Source organism: Podarcis vaucheri, assembly GCF_965113315.1.
Source record: "Podarcis vaucheri genome assembly, chromosome: 12".
Taxonomy (NCBI): Eukaryota; Metazoa; Chordata; class Lepidosauria; order Squamata; family Lacertidae; genus Podarcis; species Podarcis vaucheri.
The window spans coordinates 38,673,590-38,698,946 of NC_138750.1; the positions used below are offsets into that span (position 1 = coordinate 38,673,590).

At 43.7% G+C, this 25,357-nt stretch overlaps 1 protein-coding gene across 2 annotated transcripts in view; it reads right to left on the bottom strand.

The window, feature by feature from the left end:
* ZNF804B (zinc finger protein 804B) overlaps window positions 1-23,707 on the bottom strand; it is a gene marked incomplete at its 3' end in the record, with an annotated part of 315,429 nt that extends 291,722 nt beyond the window's left edge. Inside the window, exons 1-2 of one of the 2 annotated variants that reach the window (XM_082194120.1) lie at window positions 23,620-23,707; window positions 20,502-20,669 (exon numbers count right to left, since the gene is read on the bottom strand). Of the gene's footprint in view, window positions 1-20,501; window positions 20,670-21,084; window positions 21,107-23,619 lie in introns of those variants that run through there. The other variant, XM_082194121.1, reaches the window with a different exon arrangement.
* Window positions 23,708-25,357: the final 1,650 nt, after the last annotated feature.

Here is a 25,357-nt window from a genome sequence, read left to right on the forward strand (position 1 = left end):
AGCCATTGCTAAATGAACAAAACATCTAAGATGTGATTGCATTATCAAATGGTTTCAATACAATTACGCTGCATTCTAAATATCTGTTCTAATTATATTTCCATTTGACAAAGCAATAACACTTCAAAAAAACGCAATCAGAATAATTTTTCACAGCCAACTCTGAGAACAGAAGGTGAAAAGGTTCATTTAGATGATTTCATGAAAGTCTGGCTAAACTTCATATAATTAAAGAGCCACACCAAGAAAAGACTAATAATAATGATATAGCAAGAGCTTGCGTTTTAATCTTACTTCATGCATTCTGCTGCTTGTATCCCATAATATGGAGCTTTAGTTAGATATTTGTATTTCTCTTCCCTTTGCATTAATTTGCTTTCCTGGCATTAATAATGAACAGAGGAGATGCTAATAGACTTTTGGATCCCACAGCAAAAGAATTCTACTGCGTACTATACATGTTATGTATTGAAGTTCTCATCCTAGCCACCAGGGGGTATTGTATATATAGTTTTCACTCAGGTCCACATAAGTTAATTTAGGTGGGAAACCCTGGGCTGTTGTTGTTACAATGTTGACAGCCGGCTGCCTATATAAGCAGGCCAGCTGAGCTGTTTGCTGTTCAGGCCAGAGGCCTGGGCAGGCCGGGTTGTCCTCTTATATACCTGCTGGGATTGAGAAGGCATCTGACCACCCTCACCTGAATCTCATAGCTCTCCTGTAGCTGCCAAACCAATTAGCCAGCTAGAAGGATTGCTGTTAATAGCACCAGTTTTCCTATAACTTGATATTGCTGGATAGTTTTGGTGAACTGCAAAAGCGTTTTTAGTTTGCTTTCTGTTGCCACCCTGGAACTTTTCTTTATTAGTGCCACTTTGTTTTGTATTGGGTTTAACACTTTTTATGTTACAAGGCGTGTATAAGCACTGGTAAACGAACGTTCTAATGGCAAGTAAGCGCATGCACTTTCAACTGTCAACTGTCAGTTCATATTGGGGCTTTTATTGTATAGTCCTGTGAGTTCGGGTTTCGTCTTCCTATGAGTGAGCCATTGTCACTGACAATGTTGAATAAACGTAGTTGAGGAACTTACACTGCCTTGGGCTTCTGACTTTTTTTGAACATTTAACACTGGCGACGTGGATGGGATACATGAGCTCCCGCCGGCTACCAGAGGTCCAAGACCGCACTGCAGCACTGACTGGTTGTAATTATGAAGCTGGGGGCATCTGTTGGCTGACAAAGGTTGGTAGGGCAGTGCCCCATTTGCCATAATCGGCCAGCCTCCACAGTCCTGAGGAACAGTTACAAGGGGCATTGTGGTGATAAAGGGATAACGCGTAACAAGCACAATGGATGTCCGGTTCTCTCTTACGGCAGCTACTTTACAAAATGGCTGCTGTGGGAGGAAGAGGACCCATAGCTGAGAAGTGGGACCAACGTCATTCCCTGAAACCTCCTCATGCTTTCTGCCTGTTCACCTGCCCTCTCCCAATGAGCAACAAATGTGAGAAGGAGGAGCCGCCATAACTGCCACACACCATTCAAAGCCCAGTATTCTTTGCAATTGATTTAAATCCAGAAATCCTATGTTTCACTAATAACATGGCCATATCTTGGCTTTCTCATGCTCTAAGAATAGAATACAGTCCCCCCCCCCAAATGTGGTGTTTAAAAGAAATAGAGAGGGGGAAAGGATAGAGATGGATAAAAACCTGAAGTTGGTGCCAAATGAAATTTATTCCTGAAAAGGTATAAACAATCCAGTGTGTTACAGTAGGTCCCCTTTCATGCGGGAATGAATTCTGATGTGCCTTCTTTTCAGTGAAAGTCCTTCTGTGACATCCTCTCCCTGGAATATTGTCTAGAGAGAGGTTCTCAAGAAAAAGCTTCCTCTGGGAGAAAAAGATGTCAAAATGCATATTGAAGCCAGTTGCTCTCTTGCACTTTTTCAGAAACATATCATCTCATTTGGTGCCAGGTTTGGGCTCACTTTTTTGCAAACTGAGCTGAGAGCCTGTTGGGCATACTGGAGAGATGCCAATCCAATAACTGTTTATTTTATTCCTCTTTGCAGTGTCACCAGTTTCCAAAGCAACATGCAGCATTAGGGGGTGCCATGAGATAGCAAGTACTCATATAGGCAAACACTCCTGCTTGGCTTCTATGAGCAGAATGAGGGTTGGTCACTTTCATTCTGCTTATGTACACATACCACCCTGGTCTCCAGTGGGAGGGATCTTAAACTGGGCAGGGGGACGCATTAGGATAGAGTAGCAGGCAACCATGGCTCCAACAGTACAGCAGTTCCTTCATGGATGGGAGTGTCCCACCTGTGCTTCACCTCCTTCTCTCAGGCTTCTTTGAAAGTTGAAGCAGATGCTATCAGTGTATTGTTGCTGGAACATCTTCTTATACCTGGGATCATCAGGATTAAACAATGTCCCACATGCTTAATGCCACAAGTGGCTCTCTCTTGATAGAACAGGCCATAAATAGGGTGCCACCACGAAAAGATCCCTCGCTCCAGTTGCCCCCTCTGAAGATGGGCTTTTCAAGGAAAAAATCTCAATCTAACTCCTGTTTTAAAACAGCTCCATTGCTTGCCGTTTTGTTTTGGGGCTCAGTTCAGGATGTTTACAATGGTGTTTAAAGCTCTGAACGGTTTAGACCCCCTATTCCTGAAATACAACTGCCATCCCTAGAGATCTTTTAAATCAGCCTTTCTCAACACTGGGTCCCCAGATGCTATTGATCTGCAATTCCTATCCTCTGTAGCCAGCAGGACTCATGTTCAGGGATAATGGGAGTTGTAGTCTAACATCTAAGGATCCAAGGTTGAAAAAGCCTGCTCTAAGGTGCTGGAGATGTACCTCTTTCCCCATATATTTTGTTTTGTAGGACCCATCTCTTTTGCTGAATCTATATTGTGTGTGTGTACACACACACAGAGCCAGGCCTGCACATAAGCCTTCGGATCTGGTCCTATATACACAAACCTAGGCCTCATTGCTCTGGTGCTGTCACAAATGCACCAGCAGTCACACTTGAAATCAAAGAGTTAGTTTGGCCACTTGAAGTTGTAGAGCGCCACGAATGCTGTACACAAGGAGGGGAAAGGCAATTGTGATTGGTGAGGTGAAGCTGCAAGAAAGCAGAGCTAGACAGACTGGTATTCAGATCACAAAAGAAAAATATTAACAGAGACTGCAAAAGTCATCATGAATCCTTCTGCTCCCAGAGGGGTTTGCTCATGCCATTTCCAATGTGTACAGAACATTCCAGGTTGCTCCTAATCTTTTCTAAAAGTTAGCATTTAGCAAACAGGCAAAAACCAAACAACAAAGAGCTTGAAAATACATTTCAAGTATTTAGAGTCCTTGGTATTCATTATTTATCACATGGGAGTCCCAGTTTCAGTAACCTGATAAAGGACTATAAACACAGCACATGAGAACTATGTGATCTTGTCAATCACAGAGACCACTGGCAAATGTAATAGTTAAAATACGGCACATGGTGGTGGGTGGGTGTGTGGAGGAGCTCATTTGAGTTGAAGACAAGCTCCACTGGCATAAACCAACATTGACTCCTGAAAAAAGGAGCCGCTATATCTGCAATAAATAATTCAAACTGCTCTCTAGTCCCCCTGTGGCAGAACTCCTACAAATGCAAAGATCACAGGAGTGGCGCAAGATATTGCTAACCCATTTTCTTTCTTGTGATCATCAGAGGGTGGTTCCCCCCCCCATTAAAAAAATTGATACACACTAATTAGTTCCTTCAGAATTTATCACAAGCTTATGATTCCATCCCCCAAGATGAAAAACCTCCAAAGTTATGCAAGACATTAGACAGCAGAGCGTATCTTTTGCAATAAATTAACAATTAACTGTGTGTCAGTATGTTAAGGAAGATTTGAAGTTAGGCCTCTGAACATTTGAAAAAGAGGGCTGCCTTACTTTCTTTAGCTGTTCCCAGTTCCCAGCATTTAAAGCAATGTTTCACTTTGAAGCGCCAAGTAAAAAGCCTGGTCAAAATCAGTGTATTTGTTACGGTAATTGCCAGTTGAGCTAGCCGGCTGTAGATCATCTGCCAGGAGACACAAGCCTCCTTTTCTACTAGAGTAACTTTTTATTGTAATTACATGAGTATCATCTAATTTTTGTAAGTGTTGTACAACTCAGCATAATTGCCAGGTTGCTTAACAGCATGGTTACTTGCTAGCCAATTAGGAATTAGCAGTACATTGGGCTGAAGGGCGCTTTAGTTAAATTGCCTTTTTCTACGTAGCCATTCATAATTTGCTTCTTCACTTGAGACTGGTTGCCCCCCCCCAAAAAAATATACATTTCCACTCATATTCAGGCTCCGAAACCTATATCATCATAGCTTCAGACCTTCCAACTGTCCCATTTTGAGTGGGACATTCCTGGATGTCCTGCTTCCTTGTCTGCTGCAACGGTGAGGCAGAGGCCTCCTCTGCAGCCACTGCAACAAGGCCTCTGCCACCGCTAGGCCTCCACTGAGGCCCATTGCAGCTGCTGACATACTTCCGGAAGCCAGTACCATGCTTCCAGAAGTACGTCAGCAGCTGCAACGAGGCGCCGTCGCAGCAGCAGGGGCAGAGTAGGCAAAGAGAGAGCCCAGCTGGCGAATCTAAGGCAGTAGGGTAGACGGGTGACAGCAGCAGCAGCAGTGGGCCGAGGCGGCATGAGCAGCCAGGGAGGCAAGTGGTAGAATCATGTGGGGAAACAACACAGGCCGAAGTGGGTGGGGAGACGAGATCAAGCAGGAGGTTGGCGGTGGTGGGCTGATGCAGCCTGAGCAGGTGGGGAGGTGAGCAGCAAGGTTGTGCAGAGGGGCAGTGGCAGTGGTGGGCTGAAGCTTCCTGAGTGGTTGGTAAGGCGGTTGCATGAAGGAGAGGGACGTCTTGGATTTATCTTCGGAAAAGTTGGAGGGCTTTGTGCTCTATAGCCACCTTATACCAAATAAGACTATTTGCCCAACTAGCCCAGCATTGTGTAGTCTGAGAGGCATTGTATTTCCATAGGCTCTGCCTTTCCCATCACCTGCTACCTGGTCCTTACTAACTGGAGATGCCAGGGACTGAACCTTGGATCTACTGCATGCAAAGCATGAGCTCTTCCACTGGCGTATGGAGCAGGAGGTGTGCATTGGAGAGATATCCCCTTGTCTATGCCGTACCCCCATCCTCCAGACACACATGCATATTGCATTAATAAAAGGTAAAGGTAAAGGACCCCTGGACGTTTAAGTCCAGTCAATAGCAACTATGGGGTTGTGGTACGCATCTCGCTTTCAGGCCAAGGGAGCTGGCATTTGTCCACAGACAGCTTTCCAGGTCATGTGGCCAGCATGACTAAACTGCTTCTGGTGCAATGGAACACCGTGACGGAAACCAGAGCGCATGGAAACGCCGTTTACCATCCCGCTGGAGTGGTACCTATTTATCTACTTGCACTGACGTGCTTTTGAACTGCTAGGTTGGCAGGAACTGGGACAGAACAACAGGAGCTCACCCCATCGCGGGGATTTGAACCTCCAACCTTCTGATCGGTAAGCCCAAGAGGCTCAGTGGTTTAGACCAAAGCGCCACCCGCGTCCCTTCTATGTGTATATATATATATATGCACATTACATACACGTACCCTGGTACAGCAGACAGCTGGCTAATGTGAAACTCAACAGAATGGACAAGCTGATCAAAACCTTTTTCAATAAAAAGATGGATTTTCTTATTCCATGGAATGTCAACCACCACCCCAGCTCAACCCTGAATTCATCCAGACATCAAAAGTCAAAAGAAAGAAGGAAGAAAAGTTAAGGTTTTCTGTGCAATACACTTGATGCCAAGACAACATGCGAACAAGGCCTGGGCAGCACTTGTGTTCCTCCGAATTGTTTTTTGCATTATTCATGCAGCATTTTCACAAACGGATGAAATATTTAACTGCCCTCTATTTATTGAGGTTCAGCATGGAACAGCTTCTGTTCTCCGAATTTTATTGAAGATTTCATGGAATGTAAATACTTTCATTTTCTTCTCCACTTTTCCTTGATGATACAAAAAGAGCAATTTCAAAAAATATAGGCGTGCACAATAAATTTGCCCTCAGCAGGACAGAAACTAGAGTCAGAGCGTTTCTCCTCGTACTTATCCAAAATGTACAATTAGGCTACCCCCTGCATTTCCCTTATGTCAGTCTCTCAAAGACCCTGCCGACAATCAAAGCCGCAGGAACAAAAGAGGTGCAGTTGGATTGCCATCGTAAAAATTAGAAGCTGTATTCAAAAAGCACAGACATCCTGGAAACAACCAGCCAAGGATTGGCTTGTTAGTTGAAAGCATTGGGTGAAATACAGCCCATCTCCAATGGTGGAGCTATTCATCAGTCCTGTGGGTTTTTATTCATTCTTCTTTAAAAAAAATCTCTCTTTTTTATATCAGGTTTTTGACATACACCCCAATTGCATCCTATTATTCCCTCTACCTGACTCTTACAAATGTACAATTTTGATTTAATTTATTATGTTCTGAGAATGTTGGAAACAGGGATTTGTTATGGAAGGGGCAAATCCTCCTAACATACATACATATATACATAACAAGCATCAGGTTACTGGGATGTAAGAACAACCTTCTGCATCAGGCCAGTGGTCCATATAGTCTAGTATTCTCTTTTCACAGGGACCAACTAGATGCCTGTGCAAAATACATGCCAGTAGGACTCTCCCCTCCTGCAATTTCCAACAACTAGTATTCAGAAGCATGTGATTTGTGCTTCATATGCCCACTCAACAACTTTGATCAGAAGAACTGGCACTACAACAGATACAGAACAATACCCATTCTGTATTTATAAGAAATTTGGCAGCATCTACACTTTGGAACTCCCCGACTATTGAGATCAAGCACTGTGTTCTTTCTGGCACTTGCCAAAAACATTCTTGCTTAGACAAGCCTACCAAGATGCTTAGAAAGTTGAGGTGATTTTAACTTGTTTTACTATTTTAACTTTTGTAAGTTTGAAAAGAATAGTTGTGATTTTTCTTCTTCTTGATTTTGCTCTTTTATCTTTTACAAATGACTTTGAGCTTCTTTTTTTACAATCAAGCAGTGTATAGGTAAAGGTAAAGGGACCCCTGACCATTAGGTCCAGTCGTGGCCAACTCTGGGGTTGCGGTGCTCATCTCGCTTTATTGGCCGAGGGAGCTGGCATAAAGCTTCCGGGTCATGTGGCCAGCATGACTAAGCTGCTTCTGGCGAACCAGAGCAGCGCACAGAAACGCCGTTTACCTTCCCGCCGGAGCGGCACCTATTTATCTACTTGCACTTTGACATGCTTTTGAACTGCTAGGTTGGCAGGAGCAGGGACCGAGCAACAGGAGCTCACCCTGTCGAATCACTGACCTTCTGATCAGCAAGTCCTAGCTCTGTGGTTTAACCCACAGCGCCACTCACGTCCCAAGCAGTGTATAAAAGGTAAAGGTACCCCTGCCCAAAGGCCAGTCGTGTCCGACTCTAGGGTTGTGCGCCCATCTCACTTAAGAGGCCGGGAGCCAGCGCTGTCTGGAGACACTTCCGGGTTACGTAGCCAGCGTGACGAAGCTGCTCTGGCGAGCCGGCACCAGCGCAGCACACGGAAACGCCGTTTACCTTCCCGCTAGAAAGCGGTACCTATTTATCTACTTGCACTTTAGGGGTGCTTTCGAACTGCTAGGTGGGCAGGAGCTGGGACCGCAGACGGGAGCTCACCCCGCCGCAGGGAATCGACCCGCCGACCATGCGATCGGCAAGCCCTAGGCGCTGAGGATTTACCCACAGCGCCACAAGCAGTGTATACATTTTATGAAATAAGTAAAAATGTGTCAGGTTCTAAAAGTGCTAGAGACTTGCTTTTTAAAAAAATGAAAGCTGTGAATCTAGGGATAATACCTACATCGAACCTCATTTTGCATTTTAATGACCATCCACCCAGCTTGGAGAAATCCTTTTGAAGCTCTTTGTGATCCCTTTTTGTTCATAGTGACCTGAACAATTTGGCATCATCAGCAAACTTGGCCATCTCTTTATTTTGCTCAGCTCTTAAGACAAAAGTCATTTAGGAGCAAGTTTGAAAGCACAGATCCCAATACTGATCTTTGGAGGACTCTACTTCTTACAATCCTCCACTGTGAAAAATGTCCATTTGCTCCTGCTCTCTGCTTCCTTTTCTGTTGCTGATTCATAAGAAAATAGATTGCTAAACTAGGAAGCTTACTCTGGAGGCTTATCAAAAGCTCCTTGAAAGTCTAACTACACAGTGTCTCCTGAATCACCTTACTGACGCTCTCAAAGAACTCTAAAATATGAAACGGACAGGATTTACCTGTGCAAAAACCATGCTGGATCTTATTCACCAATACTTGTTGTCCTATATGTGTGATAATTCTATCTTTAATAATACTTCCCACAGACATTAAGCAAATGGGCCATTTGTTTCACAGATTTCCCAGGGATCCCTTTGTAAAAATTGATTTCATAGAATCATAGAATCATAGAGTTGGAAGAGACCACAAGGGCCATCGAGTCCAACCCCCTGCCAAGCAGGAAACACCATCAGAGCACTCCTGACATATGGTTGTCAAGCCTCTGCTTAAAGACCTCCAAAGTAGGAGACTCCACCACACTCCTTGGCAGCAAATTCCACTGTCGAACAGCTCTTACTGTCAGGAAGTTCTTCCTAATGTTTAGGTGGAATCTTCTTTCTTGTAGTTTGGATCCATTGCTCCGTGTCCGCTTCTCTGGAGCAGCAGAAAACAACCTTTCTCCCTCCTCTATGTGACATCCTTTTATATATTTGATTTCACCTTGGCCATTTCCCAGTCCTCAGATGCAGAGGCTAATTTTAGGGACAAGGTACATTTTGTTGTTGCAAGAACAGCAACTTCACATTTGAGTTCTTTAAGAACTATTGGATGCATAGGAGCCAACTCCTAGGGGCACTGGGGGCTTCGGCCCCCACAATGTTGATGGGCATTCCCATTCAAATGGTGTGTGTGTGTGTGTACACTGCATCATGTGATTGATTAGGCAGGGCGGGGCTTACCTGGGCCCCCACAATATTTTATTCAAGCTGGCACCCCTGGTTGGATGGATACCATCTGCACCCAATGTTTTCTTAGCTTTTTGTTAACAAGGCAACCTTACAGCTTTTCTCTTGCCACCACTCCTTGCTTTAGTTCCTCAGACTTCCTTCCTGAAAATGTCAGCTCAGGAGCAGGGACCCACTGTGAATAAAAGATTCAAAGAACCAATCCATCTTCTCGGCAGTCTCCTTTTTCTCCTTTAGCCCTATCCTTGGTACTCGTTTCCTGTTGCTAATGCATTTAGATGATGATGATGCTTTCAGAATTTGCTCCTCAAATTATTCTTCCTCCAACCCATCAGCACAAACTCTAAACCAATGCAACATCCTTCTCAAAAGCAGAGCAGAGAAAGCAAAGACCTCCTTACCCTCAACAATGTTCTCTCTGTGATGCCAGCACAATACAGATGACTTTGCACATGCAACTGTGCTGACAGATGCTTCTCCACTGGAGCTTAATCAAGTCGATGTCACTCAGTTTCGGGATTGTGCCAATGGGTGATTCCTTGTACCTCATCATAGGCATTCTGCCATTTGATAAACCACGCTGATAACGCGGTAGCAGGGGTTATATAATGAGGTAATTATATTAGGGTGTACAGATGGATGAGGGACAGAAAATAACCATAACCAAGTAATTTCTCCTCCTTCCGACATACAAAATCTCCTTTGTTTGCCTACAGCAACTTCTCTCATACCTTTCTGTTTCTGTTTTCCAGTGTCTAAAAAATGGAGCTAATAAGTTTATGCTTCCTCCCTCATAGGATGCTAGAAGAATTAATTAGCTAATAATGAAGATAAAAAGCAGGGTACAACTAGCATGATCATCATAATTATGATATCTCCTGAGGCTCCTTCGGTAAACTTCGGCTAGCATATTTTATTAGGTAGCAAACAACAATTAAAAAAATACTGCATTGTTTAGTGACTGGCTTCTCAAGCCTTCTGAAAATATATCCATTGCATCTCCATTTTACGGTGTGTGGGTTTTCTTTCAAACCACAGTCAGATTAGATTTGGCAGGGTGGGGTGGAGATTTTCTTTGAGGAATATTATCTGCTTCCACCCCTTCTCATAATTCTTATGCTTATCTTGTACATGAACACCAATAATGAATGAGGGTGTACACGGAGCCAGGCAGGAAATTCTGTTTGGAGTGCATTTACATTTTTGACAAATAACCCAGTGGGATATCCTTGCAGCAAAATGTTACCTTGTGATTAATCATGTGACACGTATTAAAATTGTTTTGATTAGTCTTGCAGACTTATTTCTTGAGAAGAATGTGCCTATACATGAAACATTCTATAGATTAAAACCCCTTTGTTCCCTACTTTATACCTGTTAGTGCTAGAAACAGGTCCAAATAACAGTTGGCCTTTAACGTTATGCATACTTACTCAGGAGTAAGTCCCATTAAGTTCAGTGGGGTATGTGTGACTATGGTAGCAGTGAACCTGTAACAGTGCAATCCTTCTATGTTGTTTTCAATGGGGCTCAGTCCCAGTTAAGTATATAAAGGATTAAGTTAAGTATATAAACTCACTAGGTGGCAAGTTCCATTGAACTTAGTGGGACTTGCTTGTGACTACACATGCAATGGATTGCACTGTAAATTACTTTACAGTAAGTTTGCACCATCTTCCCAGAAACATCTTTTGTAGCTGCTCTGCCAGAATGCAGAGGCCAAGAAGTTTGCTATGCCAGAGGTGTGGCCTTCTGTTAAGCAATTTTGCCTTTTGAAGCAGACAGCTGCATTATCCTGAGCTCTTCTGAGGACGCAGATGTAGAGCAAAGGCCAAGAAACTGCATGGCATGGAGGACTCATAGCAAAGAGGTTGCAATTCAAGCCGCCCCTCTCTCTGACTAGCCTTATTTTCTGGAAATGGCCTGATTCTTGTGGGTCAAAAAGGACTGTCCTCCCAACACTCTTGCCCCAGGTTCTCCTCCTCCTTTGAACAATCGTTTTCCTTGCTGTATGGCTTGGGATATTGTTCTGCTTTGATCTTTATCAGCCTGGATTAGCTACAGTCAAGGTTGGTCTCTGCCATGCAGTGGGGCAAAGTGACCTACTGACTGTGTCAGGCACCATCAAGAGCAGGAACAGGCAGGAACAAATGAAAGCAGGAATTTGTGTCTGAACAACACAGCAGGATGTTTTAAAGTGTTGGCCCAACCAGTAGTTGGGATGTGTTGGACCTCTGCTTCAGTCAACATCACGTATTGGGCAAGGGGGTACCCTCCAGATGTTGCTGAACTACAACTCCCTTCTTCCCTCATCATTGACCATGTGGGCTGTGCATGATGGTTTTTGTGGTCCCAGAAATATTTGGAGAGCACCACACTGCCTACCTCTGGGCAACTGTAACAAATGAGTTGCACTGTACTTATGCCTTTCATCATCTGCTTTAGATTCAGGACTGGTGCAAGCCATTTTGCTACCATAAATGGAAGACAAAATTGTGCCCACTACCTCCAAATCCTGTAGCTAACCTGGCAGGTAGCTGAATCTTAGTTTAACACTTGAGATAAGCTGCCATCCTCCACTGCACCTGAGGGCATCTGTCATGGGCCCTTGGCTCCATCAGGGTCTGGCATACTTTGGCAACCCCAGAAAACCCAGGAGGTAGGGGGCTGGAAGGCTGGCACCCAGGGTTGTAGGGAATAGGTCCTCCACTTGTGACTCTGACATCTAGAAGCAGGGAAGGAGAAGCAGGTCTTACAGTCCCTCCAGCAGAGCAGAGAGCCTCATCAGGGAGGCGGGAGGACTTCGACCAGCCAGAGGATGGGGTTGAACAGGAGGAGGAGGAAACATTGGAGCTGGAGGCAGAGGGGCAGGACACAGTCTTGCAACCAAAAGCCAGGTGCCACCTTTGTGATATCTTGCCCAGATGGTGTGTGTGTGCATACAGCAGACTCATAGGGCAATAGAGTCCCATCACCGTACATTTAAAAGCTTGGTGGGAGGGGCATGTCAGCTGTCAGGACATCATCATAGCTTCTGTGGAGTTATGAACCTCTTGCCTTGCTCATGTACCTTGACTTCTTGACCCTAGGTTGAGCCTAAATAGTCTTAATAAAGATCTCTTCTTTACTTACAAGCAAGAGTTGTTGTAATTGTGTTTCGGGGTAAGAGCCTAGGTTAGGTGGCACAGGGTAGACCATGTGGCACGTGTGTTTCCAAAACCTCACTGCTACTTCATGTACACCAACATCTGCTGCATGAAGCAGCTGCCTCACTTAGTCTCATGGTTGGGCCAGCCCTGCCATGGACCAAAAGTATATGCATGCTAAGCTTGATACAACAAGGATGCCAAGCAGAGATGCCAAGGGTGGTTCTAGCTGGGTGTTTATTGTGGGATCACACAGTGTTGTTGGCATCAAAATCCTAGAGTGTATCCCTGGCCCAGAATTCAATTCAGGAGAAATAGGGTGGGTGGGGGAATACAGAAACTGTTGTCAGTGACCTGTTTCCAAATTAGGCCCCCATCTGGAAGCACTCCAAGATTCAGTTGAGTTTTATATTTCTCTTTGAATACAGCATACACCTCCTTGCCTTTGGGACCTGATCTTTTAAAAACTGAGGAGAAAGCCATGTGTACAGTTGCTGCAATGGTCTCAGTAGACAGGAACCGTGGATGCTGAGACATGAGAGCATTTCAACCACAAGTGTTTTTGGCATATGCATAACCAGCAGGGCATATGTGGGAGACTGTGACATATTTCTTTCTTTCAAACCCATATGTAAAGTTTAAAATACGAAAAGGTCACCACAGCTTACCAAAGCAAATAAAAAAAGAGAGAGAGATTTCTTCTATTTTGATACCTTCACTTTGCACTCTTATAACTCAAAGATGACTGCTATAGTAGTCAAATATGACTGCTATAAATATTCTATTCTTTTTTATATATTAAAAAACCCCACTGATAGGAAAATATGTACTATGCTTTTTTGGTATTTAAAAATGAATGAAATCTCTATTAATATTTTAAAGCACGGTTACTTGAGGTTCAATTATTAATGTTCAATAATTTTCTCATACTTTCTAAAATATGTACATCAGTGTTAACACTAGGACCACTCCGTACCCACTGGGAATTGATATTCTGTGATAGCCCAAGAAAGGTCTGGATAGTAGCCCTTTGAACACATTATACCCTTGGTAAAAATTTAATGATTTCCTAAATACACACTCCTTTTTGACTGCTTTATAGTACCATAATGCCACCTAGAGGTTGTCCAACAAAGAGGACCTTAATTTATACTATACCAGGCAGAAGGAGATTTAAGTGAGCACATTCTCAAGGACCAATATAATCCTAGAACTCAGGGAGAGAGAGAGAGAGAGAGAGAGAGAGAGAGAGAGAGAGAGAGAGAAGAAAATGAAGTAGCAGTCAGATTTGAAGTCTGCTGCTGTTTTTGTCCATGCTAACTACTACTTAGGACAGGGATAGTCAACATAATATGTACGGAACTATAGTTCCCATCAGCCCCAGCCTGGATAGTGAATGTTTGGGGGTAGTGGCAGTTATAGTTTGCAGAGCACCACACTGGCCAATCCTAACACAGGAATTTGATATTTGTGAATTTCAGTAGGAACTGGCCTGATCCACACCTCCCGGACTAACAGATCTATAACAGGTTGCAATCCTAACCATGTCTACTCAGATGTTATCCCCATTTATCCCTAGGTAAACTGGGCTAGAATTGCAGTGTTTAGTTATGAACCACTTCCTAGACATGACAATGCAGTTCTTGGCTAAAAAAAAATGTAAAAAGAAAATACTATTAGAAATGTGAGAGAAAATATGTTTAAAATATTGTTTTAATGCATTTTTTTATGCAGGTTTTGTAAAAGAAACCCAGATGACTGCAGAAATGGGAAGTATGGATGGACATGTGTGGAACAGGCATGGAGAAGAAACAGACTGATTCATTCATCCCTGACATTGCCATCCCAGCCATCTGCTGTACTTCCAATTACTGCATGTTTTCTTTCCTTAGATAGTTTTACAAAGAAAATGAGAAGCTATAGGTGCAAGATGAAAGAACCGGAACATAAACCAGTTAGAAAGACGGAACAATAAAATATTTTCAGATGGATGCGGAGTTTGTGCTCCTCCTCCTTCCAGTTCTCATTTTAGGAAAGCAGTGAAACCATCAGAAAAATTTGTTCGCTTCACATTTTAGTTCAGCCCTGCCTAATTCATACCTCCCGAAACAAAACACAAACCAAAGCACAGCTTTCCTTTGAAATTCACGATTCTCTGGATTTTGCAATTCACTTCTCCAATCAAGAAATGTCTTCACTGAGAGCCAGAGTGGTGCAGTGCTTTGAGTATCAGACTAGGACCTGGGAGATCAGGGTTCAAATCCCCACTTGACCATGAAACTCACTGGGTGACCTTGGGCCAGTTGCTTCCTCTCAGCCTAACCTGAGAGTTGTTGTGGGAATTAACTGAGGAAGGGAAGAAGCATGTACCACCTTCAGCTCATTGAAGGAAAAGGTGGGATAATGATGATTATGATTATGATGGTGATGATAAGTGAAAATAACATAGAATAATGCGTTATATTGGGGTGGGGGAAATAGCTTGCAAATGCATATATTAGGCAAAATTGCATATGAAACTATATACATATTAGGAGAAACATGTACACTAAAATGCTGGTGAATGTTTTAAAAAACCGCAGATTGAATGTGGATACTTGTACTTAAAACTGTGAAAATGAGAAAATAAGAGAAACTGAAACTGACAGATTCGTCTACCCTTAGCCATAATGCTTCACAGAGCAAGGAGGTGATGAACACAGAAAGGCAGCAAAGTTTTGAACCCCATTGTTTTGTCCGTCATACACCTTCTTTGGGCACTATCGTTACAGTTAAGGAGAGCATGGAAATGGGGACATAAATTTGCACTGTGCAAACTTTTCTGAAGGGAGGAAGCTTTCATGTGTACAGGCTTCCACCTGATCGTTCCAACCCAGATTGCTCAGATCCCATGAAAACCTTCCTTCAGATGGCTGTACAGTTTCTATGGATCCCAGAGGGAAGCAGCTCAGCCCCACTCCTCACTCACACGTTCTCCTTAACTGTAAGAATAATGCCCAGTCACCTGAGTATTAGTGACTGTTATGTTAAACCAGTATGTTGCCATAGAAGGTGTCCATGAGAAGAGTAGTCCATGGTTGTGCCTCTCTTTGGATCACCAACACATTGCATTGCTAAGTAAAAAATGCTATCTACCATGGCATTGGGGCCAGTCCTACCATTAGGTGGAATCAGGCAGCATTGGCATTCCTCTCACTATTCCTCCTGAGCCCCTTGGATGGACTCTTCTGTTAAGGCGCCCTGTAGCCTGTCCTCCACCCCCACAACTAGCCTGCTGCTCTCAGGTAGCAGGGAGGACACTAACCCATTAACAATACTGTGGGAGGCAGAGGAATTTAACTGCCAGCCCAGTTTCTGTATGAGGAATAATGAGATGGGTGCCATATTTTCCTTAGCCTCAGGCAGTAGAATGTATTGGGTTGGCCCTCCTTCTTGCCAACAGACGCGGAAAAGGCAGGGGTGGGGCAGTGATTTTTCAGCAGATAAGATCAGCTCACCGAAAATGTGTTCCTTCCTTAGCACACAAAAGTGCTATATCACTATTTTAAAGTGTAAGGATGAAGGCAGCAGAAGCGCATCCTCCTGCAAAGCTGAGCTGAGGGAAATGGGTATCTCCCAGAGGAAGGATGTTTGCCTTCCTCTGCCTCCTATCACTGGCTGCCCCACATATACACATTAATCATATACAGTGGTACCTCTAGTTGCGGACACGATCCATTCCGGGGTGCTATTCGCACCCTGAAAAGTCCACAACTAGAGAGCCTTTTTCGTGCATGTGCGCGGCACGATTGAGCACTTCTGTGCATGCATGAAGCGTGCAGAACGCTCCTGCACATGCGATGAAACCCGGAAGTATACACTTCTTGGTTTGCCACATTCACAAGCTGAAAAGACACAACATGAACCTAACACAACACGATGTATGACTGTAAACAGTCACTTTGAATTTGCTAAGGGCTTCCCAGTTGTCACTGTGTTTTTTCCTTCCTTTGATTTCCTCTTTTTGCAAGATATGGTGGAGAAGGCCAGAGCCACTTTGGTGCATGATATTTAATAGGCAGGTAATGATCAGAAGGTCGATGGTTCAAATCCCCATGACAGGGTGAGCTCCCGTTGCTCGGTCCCTGCTCCTGCCAACCTAGCAGTTTGAAAGCACGTCAAAGTGCAATTAGATAAATAGGTACCGCTCTGGCGGGAAGGGAAACGGCATTTCCGTGCGCTGCTCTGGTTCGCCAGAAGCAGCTTAGTCATGCTGGCCACATGACCTGGAAGCTGTACGCTGGCTCCCTCGGCCAGTAAAACGAGATGAGCGCCGCAACCCCAGAGTCGGTCACGACTGGACCTAATGGTCAGGGGTCCCTTTACCTTTACCTAAAGGTACCCAGGTATGAAATATCCACCCACTGTGTCAAATATGAAGGAAGCAGATGTGTAAGTCACAACTCCCCACCCCATAGTGTTGTGACATGCCCAAGAGCAGCAGCTGAGAAAGAGCTGCCTCACTTGCTTTTATGCATTTCAGAAGCGAAAGCTGTGGTTAATCCACATCTACAGGCATCATCCTCTGATGCAACACGCTGTGGATTTTGTACACAAGCATAAAAATATTGCATAAGTAGAATCCCCAAATGTTGACAGCAGATGAGTGGGGCGGATGGCAGTGCAATGGTAAACAGCCCAAGTGTCAAGCACCCAGCATGACACTAGTGGTAACCACAACATCCTTGTAATGCAAAAACACTTGCAAATGTTCTCTCTCTGTGTGTGTCTGTCTCACCTTGTTACAAGGGTTGGGCATGACTGGGGCATTACCGCAGAGCATGTGTGACCTTTGCAAAAAGGAAGGAATAAAAAGGAATCCATTACCTTGCCTTTGTATCCCGGTTAACCTGTGGGGAGGTGATCAAGCAAAAAGCTAACCAACTGACCAGTTACAGACCCAGAAGTAGCTCAGCAGCTATAAGCTTCCTGCCAGGTGGGTGGTTATTGCGTACCAGAGGGACAAGGGGAGGGGAGGTCAGTGCAGTGTAAATGTACTGGCGGAACCAATATGGCCTTCCTGCAGACACATTTGCACTGTACCGATGTCTCCACCATCTCATCCTCCTCTTTTTCTTTCTTTCTTTTTTACTTCTTGAAGACGGTGATGAGTGCAACTGGAACTATGCAGTACAGAGGGATTGGTAGCCCACAAACCCTTTGATGGTGGAGAGGAAACTCCATTATATTTAATGATCATTGGCTTAGCCCTATGGAAAAGTCAAGATAGGACTGGATAGGAAGATCTCTGCAGTTCTTGATAGATTTGTAGCCTTGTTTTCCCTTTCACCTTATCTTGAACTGTCATTACTCTCTCGAACTTCTAGTTTATGGCTCTTTCTCCAGGAAGATTTCTTTCCTTGCACAACAGTTTGCTGTGCCTTCATAGCATGTAACTAACTGCATGATGATTGCCTGTGTGTACCATGCATGTTCCTAATGATGGAGCTGTATTCATAACTGGAAGCTCCATCACAATTTGCCCTCCTGGTAACTGTCTGTGTGGCACTGAAGAGCAATGCCACACAGCCAAGAGCTCCCACAGCTTGAGAGCTGTCCTGATAACACGTCTAAAACATCTAGGTCCAGTGTCCCCAGTTCAAGCCCGCTGGCACCTTACAACATGTCCTTACAGAAATTAAAGCTCCTTGCAGACATGGACAAGCTGGAGAGAGACTGCAGCTCAGCAAGAGAACATGCACTTTGCAGGCAAGGGGTCCCAGCTTCAACTCCTGCCATCTCCAGTTAAACTAATCAAATAAATATGAGGAGGACCTTTATCTACTGAGATCCTGTGGTGGAGAGTCACAACCAGGAGTACAGCAGGGATGAGGAACCTCTGGCCCTCCAGATGTTGTTGAACTCCAACCCTGAAACAGCTTCAGGCTACAGAGCCAATGGCCAAGAACTATTGGAGTTGAAGTTCTGCAACTCCTGGAGGGTCACCATTCCTCCAGAAACTAGACTGGCATTTAGTCTGACCTGGTAGAAAGCAGCTTCATCCATCCATTCATTCATCCATCTATCCATTTGTTTTCTTGCACTTATATACCCCCTTTCCTCCAAGCAGCTCAATGTGGCATGCATGGTTCTTTTTCTCCCCATGTAATCTTTGCAATAGCTCTGTGAGATAGCTTAGGCTGAGAGACTGAACTGGCCCAAGTGAGTTTCATGGCTGACCAGGGATTTGAACCCTGGTCTCCCAGGTCCTAGTCCAACAATCTAACCACTACGCCACACTAAACCTTCCTATGTTCCTATGAAGAAACCACACCATAACATATAATTAATCCCTTGGGTCCCTTCTGTCACAAAGGAAGCTCTAGGGTGAATGGGCTCTAACCTACTAATGGATACGGGGGGGGGGCAGGAATTAGTTACAGCAATTATCCTTCTGCACAATCAGACCTCATTATGAGAGGACCCAGTATGCTTCAGAGATAAGGTGGCTTGAAGAATTCCATAAATTCATTGCTGTCTGCACAACCCTCTGGGCTTTTCCCTTGTTCAGTGCTTAAGGAAAATGTTCAGCTGAATCTTGTTGTGCTTGCCAAAGTAACATCCATCATGACGTTTCTTAAGGATATAAAGGCTGTTTTGTAAAGCATTCCTTTTTCTGCATGACACGCTGCTCAGTTGTCCACAGCCAAAGAACAGCCTGTACATGAGTATTCACAAAGGGTCAATCCCAAAGGTAAATATTGCTTAAGGGCTTAAGACAATTTAAGCCAGCCCACAGCAACGAAGCAACATGAACCTAGCATTGTCAGATGTCTCGCTCTACTTACTGATGACAGAATTTGTCACTAAGTTTACACCCACGCCATATAGTGAAAGCACATTTAGACCACATAGCTTCCTGAAGAATTGTGGGAACTGAAGTTTGTTAAGGGAGCTGAGGGGAAGAAGCCACATGTGTCACCTGTGCTTTAAATCTTAAATATATGGTGTGGATGTAACTTAATTCAATTCTTTCTTGAATCGATTATTCTGGCATGGTTTTTTGTTCACCTGCTTCAGTAATGAAGCAAAATCTCCCCATGCTTGATGGTTTCAGGCATTTCCTCCCCAGAAATGTGCATTTTACAGTTCTTCAGTTTTCTGTCTGAGCAAACAGATCAGTGTCTTTATCCTTCCCCCAAAACAAAACACAGAGGAGTTCGTGGTAAACGAAATGAAACACAAGCTGTTTAGGCAGAGGATAGCGACATGAAAGACCAGCTGTCTGCCATTATGACACTGATTAAGAGACCTGAACTGTTTAGAAGAATGTCAGTTTCATGGACTGACTTAGATTAATTTTGAAATTATAAATTTCAAAATTAATCTAAGCAGAGCAATAGTTTCCTAGAGCTGCAAAAAGCTGCCTTATCTCGCTGCAGGTGGGGTGCACGGCGCTGTGGAAGTCTTGAGCCTGAGTTGCATGAGGTGCTACTATTTTTAGTTAAGAAGAGTAGATTATTTTTTTATGCCATGTGTCACTTGTCTGGTTGAAGGGCAAAGGACCTTAGATCAGTCATGGAATAGGAGCTTTACATGGGAAAAGGTCCCGAGATAAAACTACAGCAACGCCACTCACAAGTATCAGGTAGCAAGCAATGGGGGAGATCTCTGCCTGAGTCCATAGAGAGCCACCACCAGGTTGCCTGCACACTAAACCTTTGAAGCACATGCAAAGTGCATTATCTACACTGGAAATATTTTAGAGCACCACCAGAACATAAATGAAAAGCTCACACTTTTCAGATTGCCGTGCAATATCTGGTGTAGAAAATGTTAACGCCTGCGTAATTTTCTGGTTTTGTGGTAATCTGAGGGATCAAAGAAGAGGGGGGGGAGAGAGACGGGCATGTTATAGCTGGAAAAGAAATGAAAGCAACAAGGAAGTAATGGGCATAGAAAGTGGAGCAGCAGAATGTGAAGGCTGATCCACCCACTCTGAAGCACTAAAGCAAATTGACTGTGACCCCAAGGGGAGTGGCTTGCAGCCTGATTTTTCCCAGTGAACTGGATTATCCCCATTATCGAGTAAACCCGAAATTACAGGGGGGAAGAATTGGAACCTGTGTTGTTTGAGGGTAACATTGTGCATTATACAAATCAAATGGGTATGCAAGTAGCTGCAAATACATGGTTCACTCTGATGTGGACAAGATCTGTGTGCTAAAAGCAGCATAAGAAAGTATCAGCATAATACCTGTGCAAGCAGAAGAGGATGGAAAGTTTCAAGGAAGGGTGTAGGAGGAGAAGTATTTAGGTCTCATTTCATTTGGTCCACTTGCTTCAAACAGGGTGTTCAGCAGCCAGTTGCAGTACAGGAAAGATGTTGAACATGCAGAATACCACCAGAAAGAAATATAGGTGCCTGTGCAAAATAAAGTGCGCATTTTAACTGAATTCACTAAAATCGCTATAATCCAATCAAAATGAAAAACAATTGTTATTAAACCCCTGCTTCTGGTAAAGTATTGTGATGCAGTGGTTAATCTATTGGACTAAGTAGGTGTAGGTCTTCGTGAGAGATCCATACATCTTTGCCAATGATGGAGGATTCAGTGGTGCACACTTTACGTTTTTCTCCTGTGATGCCAACGGAGATAAAACACTACAGACTTTTATTTGGCAAGCGTAACAGTTTCATTGCAGAATATTTTCTTGATTATTTAAGGCTGGGATCGTGACAAATATTTCTGCCACATGTGCAGTCTTGTGATCTACCAAAGTGAAATTTTACAGCTGACGCACAAACACTGGTGAATTATTCACATTGCCTACAACACCCGATTTGTTTCTCTTGCTCTGGCTGTAAATAAGTGGAATTTGCACATAGGTTATGGAATCAGCTGAACCATCAGCACACAGTGGAACCAAAAGGTCTCTCTCCAACAGTGAGTTACCATCAGCTACATTTTAGAATCCAAGCTTTATGAGGAACGGTCACGGGAGTTAGGTATGTTTGAGAAGACCGAGAAGTGATATAATAGCCATCCTTAAATATCTGAAGGGCTGTCCCATGGAAGATGGAGCAAGCTTGCTTTCTGCACAGACACGAATGACAGAGGTCTATAAAATTATGCATGAGATGAAGAAAGGGACACAATTTCCCCTCTCCCTTTCACATAATACTAGAACCTGGGGCCATCAAGCACAATTACTTAGCAGTAGATTTGGAATAAAAAGGTCAAGGGACCCCTGACCATTAGGTCCAGTCATGGCCGACTCTGGGGTTGCGGCGCTCATCTCGCTTTATTGGCTTCCGGGTCATGTGGCCAGCATGACTAAGCCACTTCTGGCGAACCAGAGCAGTGCAGGAAAACACCGTTTACCTTCCTTCTGGACTGGTACCTATTTATCTACTTGCACTTCAACATGCTTTTGAACTGCTAGGTTGGCAGGAGCAGGGACTGAGCAACAAGAGCTCACCCCATTGCGGGGATTCGAACTGCCAACCTTCTGATCGGCAAGTCCTAGGCTCTGTGGTTTAACCCACAGCGCCACCCGCGTCCCTAGATTTGGAATAGGTTTGTTTAATTTACCAATTTATGGCATGTACTGCCAAAAAGTAATATACCCTTGGGTAAAAGTTGCTGGGTGGTAGATAGACAGCAGAGGAGGGCTGTTCATGCTGGCCTGTGGCCTTCCTGGAGGCATAAAAGTGGTCACTGAGAGGAACAGGTTGCTGTACCAGATGATCTTTGGTCTTATCAAGCAAAAGGCTATGCTTATGTTCCAACAAGAAAATAAACATTTATTTTCTCTCAGGTTAAAATTGAGACAGTGGTGGGGTCAAGTTGTGACATACTATGCTTCTTTCAGGAAACATGATTAGTCAGTTTAATGCTTGGTAATAACAGGAAATGCTCCCTGACCCAATCAGAAGACAAAATATCTGGTGTTTTGCATCATAGGCTTCAGAAACATGGTCACTTTATCTTTCCATGTTTCTATTGTCTAACCTCAAGCAGCACTTTTTGACATCTGAATATGCCCTCAATGTGGCTTTGGTTGGAGCAACAATGGCACATTATGGGTTGTAACTTAATTAGCCACAACCCTATGTATAGTTCTATGATTATTTTTTCTCTGGGGGCTTTCTGTCTTTATTTACAGAGGTCAATGTATCCCTCAAAACCACAGTCCCAAATAACTTCGGCCAAACAGATCCAAAAGGTCTGAATCTGGACCCAAACTTAACAGTTTCATATCCTTATTTTACTTTATTTAAAAAAATAACCAATTAATTTTATCTGGGTTTAATTTATATTCTAATATTTCTTAGAAAAGCTGCTTTCTGTTTGCCATGTTTTCCAGATCATTTTTTCCTCTCTTTTTTGGTCATTCTTCTGGTGAGCTTTCGGCTCATTACCAGCTGTTTCCAGGAAAGAATCAGTTACGGGAAATATAAAAATACGAGCCCACAATTTAGAGAAGCCAAGAAAGATTGACATAAACAGCACATCTTTAGCTCCCTAGACTATTTTACTGTATTTATGTAATGGTTAAGCTCTAACGGTAAAGTAAATATATACCACAGCTGCAAAAATAAGACACTACAAAACCAGAATACAGTTCTAGCAGCCATAACCATGACAATTTTGCCCTCTAAAATGGCTGGGAGCTGAACTGCCAATGAACTTCTCTGTCAAAACTAATTTCTTGACAAATTATAACACACATTAAATTCCCCAATAACTATTCAGCAGCAGAAACAGATTTCATTAGACTTCTATTTGGAAAACTGGAGGGCAAGGATGGGGTCAGAACTAAATGAACACGCAAACAAACTGCTGGCTGTCTACAAGAGTCCAGAGATCTGGCCTGGCTCCACCATTACACAGCAACACACATGGAGGGATGTTTTATCATATCTATAAGCTACTTTGTGGAAGAATTTTTCCTCAGAAGGTGGACTAGACAATTTTAAATAAATAAAAACACAGAACAAGTTGGCCATCTCAGTCGGCAGGTGGGGGAGCAGAGAGGCAACAGTATTGCCCTGCCATTTCTCCTGCACACATCTCTCCCCACCACCACCACAAATTGGAAGACAGATTTGTGTTTGCCATGCAGCCAGTTTTGTGCTCCTTAAAGCGACCTGTTGCCCTTAGGCTTGGTGGAAGACACAATCCCAACATCAGCACCCATCATCAGAGTGAACTTCCAGTCTAGTCCACTTGTGTGTGTGTGGAATGAAAGTGTGGCACCATTTTGTCTTTTGCCTCAGGGATCCAAATGCCCTGGGACGTCCTGTCAGTGACAAACTGAATTGACTAGCAGAGAGCATTACTAACTAAATATTAATAATAAATGCTAACTGTTATAATGAGGTGAGGAATCCGAACTTCCAGATGTTACTGATCTATATAGCTCCTGTCTTCTTTCACCATTGGCCATGCTGTCTGGGGCTGATGGGAACTGCAGGATCTAACAGGACCTGGAGAGTCACAGGCTGCCCATCTTTGGCTTGCATGTCCGAGGGGCAAATGTCAAGCACAAATCACAATGGCACTATTGTTGTTGTCCTATGGCACTCCCAGTCACCCTCTTCAGTGAGTTCTTGTATGCTGGCCCTACACATGGTTTCCCCTAACCTTGTAGCTGCATTTAGTAGCAAGGTTTGAAGAAGCCTTGTAAGAGGGTCTGCTTACATGTGTTGACAAAAAAAACCCCACCCATAATCCGAAGCCAAACAAGATTACAAGACCCCTTTGGACCTGTCAAGAATGGAGAAGATGGTTCATGACCCTTTGCCTCAAACAAGCTTTCAGTTTAATGATGCCTGAAAAGGACGAGTTCCATAGCCATATGTCAGTGAACCAAGATAGTTAACAAAGGGCCAGAGCTAAAATGTTCTGGAATTTCTTCATTCTATAAACAAGGATTAATATGGTAACAGCCTCTAACTTTGGATACTGCAAGTAAACTCTGACATACAAAGCGTTGCATATTTTGTTGGTCCCTTTTACGGCATGCTTAGCTGAAGTTTATCTCTCCTTTTTTGTTTTTATGTTTTGTTTTTTGTTTACATATTGGTAAAGTTTGTGCTATCGTATTTTTTTATCTGTATAAAAATATGCAATGCTATGTCTGCCCATCAGAAACATGCAGGACTGATTCCCAGAATCACTTGTGGAAAAAGTGAGATGTGAGATATTAACCCACCAGCTTCACACGGTGGCTGTCAAGGACATTGCCTTGTATTGAGTCAGATCATGGGTCCATCTATCTCAGCACTGTCTACACTGGCAGGCAGCAGCTCTCGGGGGTTTCAGGCACGAATCATTCCAAGGCTTGCCTGGCAATGTCAGGGGCTGAACTTGAGATCTTTGGCAGGTGTTCTGTCACTGAGCCACTACACACCATAAATATAAATGCTCAATACATGTCTTATAATCTCCTAAAAATGGACCCCCAGTGTAGCACCAGGTATCACTAGGGAATTCCTTCTGTGTGGGGTACAGCAACAGTCCATAGGGAACAGGACTGTTGCACTTCCATTTTGCTGCCTGAGCTAAAGAGCAAGATAGCACCTCCATTCCACGTGCAGAAGCTGATCCAAGTGGCAGCTGAATCTTACTTCTGTTGCAGTGATGAGGGCAGCAGACTGGCTTAATGTGTTCGAACAAGCCATGTGGTTCTGTCACTGAACAAACCATGTGGACAGGCCATGTGGTCCAGACAGTTCTGTTCTCATACATCTTGCTGTCATTTCCCAGAATTGGCTGCCTGAGGCAACTGCCTAATGGGAAGGCTGGTCCTGCCCACTCCCACCGTGTGCCTCATGAGCGAACACAGCCTCATTTTCCTAATATACAATTATCAAAAGAGATAAAACTGTTACAACTATAAATCAAGTAAAACCATTCCAAATGGAATAGAATTTCGGCTGAAGGCATTCAGGCTTTTTAATATCACCACAAAAGTCTAACACTAACGTTTGATAAATAGAGTTGTTGCTCCTACTGGTAATGGCTGCTGAGCAATATTATATTCTTCTCTTTGAAAAGAAAAAGGAAATATACACTGAAATTTTATAAGTCAAGACAATCTCCA